The following is a 7,562-nucleotide window of genomic DNA, read 5'->3' on the forward strand; positions in this document are numbered from 1 at the left end:
ACACCTAAAACAGAAATTAAATAAATGCTGAACTAAGGTGGCTCATATAAATGGACCAAATTGAGGCAACGAGGGTGGAATGATAATGCAAAGAAATATGGTTTCCACATTTACAGCTGCAGCAGCTTCCGAAATTTTTTTCAGCTCATCTCTAGCGAGAGACCTTCATCTCATCTGTAGAGGGAGACCTTCTGCTCATCTATACCTAGACCTAGAGTTCATCTCAATCAAGAGACCTAAGGCTTCTCTATAGAAGGCTCATTTATAGAAGATACCAAAGGTTCTTCTACTTAAGGCTCATCTATGAGACCTACAGCTCATCTTTAGAAGAGACCAACGTCTCATCTCATAAGCTCATCCTTAGAAGAGACCTATCTTTAGAAGAGACCTAAGGCTCATGTATAGAAGAGACCTAAGGCTCATCTATCGAAGAGACCTAAGGCTCATCTATCGAAGAAATCTAAGGCTCATCTATCGAAGAGACCTAAGGCTCATCTATCGAAGAGACTTAAGGCTCATCTATCGATGAGACATAAGGCTCATCTATCGAAGAGATCTAAGGCTCACATATAGAAAAAAACCTAAGGCTCATCTATAGAAGAGAGCTACAGCTCGTCTATAGAAGAAAGACCTACCGCTTAGGAAGAGACCAACGTCTCATCTAGATGAGACCTAAGGCTTATCTATAGAAGTGATCTTAGGCTTATCTATAGAAGATACCTAAGGCTCATCTATATAAGAGACCTAAGGCTCATCTATAGAAGAGACATAAGGTTCATACTGAAAGTGTCTTAAGCCTTATCTATAAAAGATAGAAGAGTTCTATGTGTCATCGATGAAAGAAACCTACGGGTCATTCAGAGAAGAGACCTTCAGATCCTCTACTGAGAGACGTTAATTTAGCTTGTCTACAACGGTCACCTGGTTACAATCCTCGGTCCACAGCTCGCCTATTAAAACTTCTGCTCCACAGATTACCTTTGGAGACTCCTTGCTTCATAGCTAGTATTTGAAGACTGACTTCTCCACAGCTCGTCTACCGACCCTTGGTTCACGACTTGTCTATGGAAACCCCTACTCACATTGAGACTCCTTGCTACCAATTCCTCTATAGAGACACCCCTCTCCACAGTTTGCATGTGGAGATTTCCTGCCTTACAGCTCGTCTACAGACCTCTAGTTCATAACTTGGCTTTGGAGACCCCAGTCTTTCTTCGTCTTTGAAGACTACTGCACCACCCTTAGCTTAACAAATAGTTTTTGAAGACTCCCCGCTCTACAACTCGTCTCTTTCTTCACAATTTGCCTATGGAGAACTCCGCTCTATGATTTGCTATTGCTCTCTCGCCAATACGTCTGTGGATACTTTTTCTCCAGAGCTTCCCTATGTAGGCTTCTGTTCCACAGCTCGTCTACTTTTTGCTCAGCTCGTCTATGGAGAGGTTCCCTGCTTCAAATTGTCTTTGGAGAGTCCCTACGTCAGCTTGTCCATAAAGACTGTCTGTTTCATCAACTTGTCTCTTGAGATACTTACTTCTTTTTCAGCTGATCTATAGTGTGGAGATATTCTATGCCTGAACTCGCCTTTGGAGGGAAAATACTATCTGGTTCAACCTATTCTCAACTGTCCTCTATTGAAGAAAGCATTTCTATACAGAGAAGAGACTCAAAGCTTTAGTTCATTTTTAGAGAGGAGTGATCTAGTCTCTGGGGAGGAGTAGTTCTCTGCTAACGCTGGCCTATTTGGTTTTTCAATAAAGATCGGATGTCTTAAAGGAACTTTTTCTAGTGTGTATACGAAGATCTCATCATCAGTCTTCAAAAGAACTATTTTTCTCCCTCTCTCTTCAGGTTAGATTCTATTCACTTGCATCCCATTTTGTATATGTATCCTCGTCAAACATCGTCACCAATAATTATTATATTTCATTGTCATTATTTTCTCAATTGTGTGTCTGTGTGTTTATGTTTAGGTTAAATCTCCCAACACCTACACCTAATTAACAACTCGAATATAAGCGGTAACTATCAAAACACCAATGCAAATTAATACCGGGAATACCAAATGCAAAATATGCAAACGCACTCCGACACACCAGGGTTGTGGTGGGGCTGCACTCATATTTAAATACATTTTGGTTTGTAGAGTTGGCTGCTGACTCAGCAACACTAAGCAACTGCGAGCTGGGTGGAATGAAGATGTATTCAAATATTTGATGTGAAATTATCATTCTGTGAAATTAATGAAATTTGATTGCATTTGTGGATAGTGGCAAGCGCAGCATTTTCAGCTAATGGTGGTGGAAGCAATAACAACATATATTTCTGAAAATTTGAAAATTTTCGAAGAAATTTAGATTAGTAAAATAGTATTCGAGAAAAGTAATTATTTAGATTATTTATTCTCACCAACGTCGGAACTCAAGAAATTTGGTTAGAATTTTTTTTCTTCTATATTTCTCTCAGATTCTGAAGAAAATAACCTGAGTGCTTAAAATATTGGCTTATAATTTGATTTCTTCTGAAATCCTTCAGCTATATTTCTCTCAGAATTCGAAATATGTCCAATGGATAATTGAGAGCAATTTTTTTACAGTCTAGGTGTACAGGGTGAGATTAAAAACTGCCTTCGGCAAAAATTGAAAAATGAGCTCGGGGTAAAGCCATTGAAATTTCAAAATGTGCAATAACTTACACCGTAACAGAAAGAAAATAGACTCAAAAGAGCTAAAGAGTTGCTTCGTTTGGCCGAAAATGGTGAACTGCCGAATTTGGTTATCTCCGATGAGAAAACCTTCGTTGTCCAGCAGTTTGTAAAAAAAAAATGATCGTGGTTACTTGCCATAGAGGTCAGCTGAAAATGTGCACCTTCGGTTGGCCACCAGAACTCAAGCGCAGGCCATGGTGATGGTGTGGGCCATCATAACAACTGGTGATAGCTCTCCGCTCGTATTAATCGACCGTGGCGTCGGAATAAATGCCGAATTTTATCGCAAAATTATTCTAAAGTGTGTATTAAAGCTTTGGGCACGCAAACATTTTGGCCGCAGACCTTGGACATTCCAACAGGACTCAGCACGCGCTACCTAAGAATGGTTACAAAATGAGGTTCCTCGCACCATGCCACCAAAATCTCCGGATGCCAATCCGTTGGACTATTGTGTTTGGAGTATTTTGGAAAGCATGGTTGGCAATAAAAAATACCAAAGTGTCGATCACCTCAAGCAAGCTCTGCGCCGCTAATGGGCCAAAATACCGCAGATCAACATACGGGCAGCGTATGACTGTTTAATTAGCCGTTTGAAGGCCATAATTCGTGGCAAAGGTGACCAATTCGAAGATATCTAAACTTTTACTAAAATTTGATGATATTTCCGACAATTTTTTGCTTTCATTCAATAAAATTAAAAAAAAAATTAAAAATTATATCGTTTAATTTTGTTGAAGTTTTTTATGTCACCCTGTGTGTTGCGGTTTCAAAAAGCAAAGGAAGACTTTAAGTTTTTTCTACACTTCTGCTTGTAGTTTGAGTTTTAAAAATTTAATGTAATTCTCTAATTTATCCTCCATTTTTATACCATCCTGCATTAATTTACGATACATTGTCCAATTAACACCATTCAGCCGATAAACAATATTAGCGGTTGTATCGGCACGAACAACCGCAGTTAAACACTCATAATTGCAGTTGCAATTAATTTTCTTTGAAAGTCAACTAATTTTCCACTTTTGCGGTTTCTTCTAACAGATTCGGCCACAATGGGGATCCACATCGATGGCTGTGTGGCATGAACTCAAATAGGTAAGTTTGTTAAGTAGTATACATGTACAAACTGCATAAGCAATGAATTTTATATGGAAATGACTGAATTTCTAAAAATAATCAAAGAAAATTGTATATTGACCACCATTATCTTCTTTTTTGAGATTGTGCAACTTGGCTTATCTTAAAGTTTAAAAAATATCGTTTGAATAATAAACTTTGTGAAGTATGAAATCAGTGTTTGATTTTCCTCAAACTTAACTTATTCCAATAAGTTTGTCTATATTAAAGGAAGTGTGAATATCTGATACGGGGGGTATTCCCGCAGTCCAAATTTAGCACAAGCTAATATTTATATCGGACTTAGGTCATGTGCACAAATGGACAATTTTGGACCACTTCTTTTGGTACCTCCTCCACAATAATAACTCTAGAAAAAATTCAAATCCTCGTCTGGGTCTCTTCAATATTATTGTCAATGTTAGATCTACCAGTGATAAGGGCTGACAAGTTGGGCCTTTTTTAGACTGGGATTCCAGGCCAATTTTTTTAACGGCTTGGAAAAATCTAGCATTGCTGAACTTGAAATTTAAAGATAAAGTACTGGGCTGTTTTAGAGATTATCCAAACAAAATGGATTTTCAAGCCACATTAAAGGAGCAAATGTAATCTTTCAGTTACCTATAAGCCATTATTCCCGCTGTCAATGTAAGTAAATAAGCCTTAGATTTCTCGTAAGGGCTTCACAATTACAAAAATTCTCTCCAGTAAGTAAATAAGCCTTATATTCGGCTGGACTTCTAAAAGTATTTGGATTTATTATTCGAGCTAATGTCATTATTGTCAGCAAAATTGGATAAAGTGAACGCAACCTTTATATAAAAGCTGCACCAAAACTAACATTTTGTTGAAAAAGTTGTTAAAAATATTTAGAATTCGGAGGTACCGCTCTATGGGGGGTGTTAGAAAAAGTGGGCTAAAAAATGTGGCTAAAATTATCAGATTACCGAATATCGAAAGGTATTGCGGACTTATAAAGACAATGTTCTGACAGCGGATACAGAACCCAGTACGACCTACCGCCGTTTGTACATGTGGCTTAAATTCCTAAAACCCCTAATATCGGGTTTTGGGGATATAAGAAACCAAGGACCTATTAAACAATTCTCTGGTCCACGAAATATAACCTCTATGCACCGAATTTAAAACTTAATTCATCCAAATACATTCCGGTATTTTCGAAAACGTGAGCAAACATGACCCTAAGGGATAAGATATGCATGCGGAATCATAATTTTAATATACCCTCCATTGTATGTAGAGGGATAAAAAAATAGTTCACTCTCAGAACTCTCTTTCCTCAAAAGAAATCCCACAAAAATGTTAATGATCATCTAGATGAAGGAAATAATTCGGAGTCGGAGGGAAAAACTTCACTGTGAGTTTACAACCCTGCTCTTAAGTACAAATATAGAAAAAGAGCCTACTGCTTCTTAAATTTCATACAACCACCTCCTCAAAAGGTCATCATTTTGAATTGTAATGGCTCCCATAATATGGGAAATTTGTGTCTCAGAGAAACAAATACAAATTTAAAAAAAAAAATAATAATGTAATGTATTTCATAGAAAGCGAAGGTGATATTCGGTTAATTAAACTTTGTGTGTCTTAGGTTTTGTGCAGCATTATCAGAACTCGCCTTTCCTAAAAATTTTAGCATTTTTAAAAATCATGTTGAAGCTTTATATCTCTCGGCAAATCAATTGACACATTTACCCAAGACCCACTTTTCTGTATATTGGGTCACATCAACACTCAGTATGACTCGCAATATGTTAAATTAAAATAGACCAGCATTTTACTTAAATCTCCCGAAATATTTCACGGAGATTGATTGAAATAAGGCATAAAACATTAAAAAATTATCTATATTCTCCTTACCCCAGATGGGACTCGAACCCACAATCCCCGGCTTAGGAGGCCGATGCCGTATCCATTGGGCCACTGGGGCATTTGTTATGATAATAGCAACAACTCATACAATTTGCTGCAAACAACAAACAAATATTAATTCATGTCCATGGTTATGTACATATTTGTTGTACGCTGTCATATCTCTACAGAGGAAATATATCATTAGGCCAAAACGTGCCTCATCGAAATACTAGTTTTAGATCCTAGGTCTCTTTGGACGAACTCCGTTTCAAGATATTTGGAGTCGATCTAGCGGTGCCCGTCTATATAACTCTCGATAACTGATACCTTTCCCTCAAGGGGCCAACATTTTAAATAGTTTAAAGTCCCATAAAATACAAAATAATTAATCGATGTTTCTTTGAGCTTCACACAACTATGACATATTTCGGTAAACTCCTTCTGGTACCTTCCCCACAATATATTACAATACATTAAAAAAGTCAACATATTGTGGACCGATATATTCCACCAGACCTTGGGTTAATTAAAATAATAGGATATGTGTAATTTAGAGATAATCGGATTTTATAAGAGTTGTAATTATTCAAAATGTTGGGTCTTTGTGGGGGAAATACTTGATGGAGTAGACCGCTATTGTCCATTTTCGCACCTTGAACAAAATCTTATTATTGTTAGTTGTAATTGTTCAAAATGTTGACCTTTGGTGGGGGATTTACTTAAGGGAGTGTACCGATCTAGTCCATTTTCGCACCTGACCTAGCACTGACGGAAATATTAGAATTTGCAAAGGTGGAGCAAAATCGGTAAAAAGTTTATCTTTCTGTGCAGAAAATAATTTTTTTTTAATTTTCGACCTGACGCAAATATTAGGATTTGCAAAATTAGAGCATTCTCTTTCAGTGCGGAAAATATTTTTTTTTGCAAATTTCTACCACTTGTGGGGGAGGTACCAGAAGGAGTGGACCGATTTTGCTCATCTTAACACCAGACCTAGGGTTAATATAAATATTTTGATGTGTGAAATTTGAAGACAATCGTACTCTTGCATCACATTTTATAAGAGTTGTAATTATTCAAAATTTTGACCATTTGTAGGGGAGGTACTTGATGCAGTGGACCGATATTGTCTAGCCTAGCATTGACGCAAATATTAGGATTTGAAAAGTTGGAGCAAAATCGGATTATCCTTTCACCACCACACCAGAAGGAGCGGACCGATATATTCCATCTTAACATCAGACCTTGGGTTGATAAACATATCGGGATGTGTGAAATATGAAGACAATCAGACTCTTACACCACATTTTATGATAGTTGTAATTGTTCACAGTTTTGACCCTTTGTGGGGGATGTACTTAATGGAGTGTACCGATCTTGTCCATTTTCGCACCTGACCTAGCACTGACGCAAATATTAGTATTTGCAAAGATGGAGCAAAATCGAAAATTTTGACCTTTTGTGGGGGAAGTACCAGAAGGAGTGGACCGATATTGCCCATTTCCGAACTCGATCTAAGTTTGACAAAAATATTACGATGTTCCAAGTTGGGACCAAATCGGATACTCCCTGCGAGAATTATCGTGCGCACCAAACAGACAGACAGACGGACGGACGGACATCGCTAAATCGACTTCAAATGTCCTGAAACGGATTTGGTCCAAAGAGACCTAGGGTCTAAAACCGTAATTTTGACTAGACACATTTTGACCGTATCATATGGATGGGTGTTGTATATATCCCCTCATATAACATTTCCTATATTCGGTACCTCGAACGAACTTTGAGTATTTTCAAGGGATTTTGATTTTGTACGCCATTAGAATTCCCTCAGATATTCGCATTAAATTTATTTATTCATTTG

The 7,562-nt window shown here is 37.5% G+C and overlaps 1 non-coding gene across 1 annotated transcript; it reads right to left on the reverse strand.

Moving 5' to 3' along the window:
- Positions 1 to 5,701: 5,701 nt before the first annotated feature.
- On the reverse strand, positions 5,702 to 5,774 carry TRNAR-CCU (transfer RNA arginine (anticodon CCU)). The gene has a single exon. It is a non-coding gene; the product is annotated as a tRNA-Arg (tRNA).
- Between the last annotated feature and the right edge of the window lie 1,788 nt (positions 5,775 to 7,562).

The sequence above is a fragment of the Musca domestica genome, unplaced genomic scaffold (genome assembly GCF_030504385.1).
Source record: "Musca domestica strain aabys unplaced genomic scaffold, Musca_domestica.polishedcontigs.V.1.1 2, whole genome shotgun sequence".
In the NCBI taxonomy this organism is placed as follows: Eukaryota; Metazoa; Arthropoda; class Insecta; order Diptera; family Muscidae; genus Musca; species Musca domestica.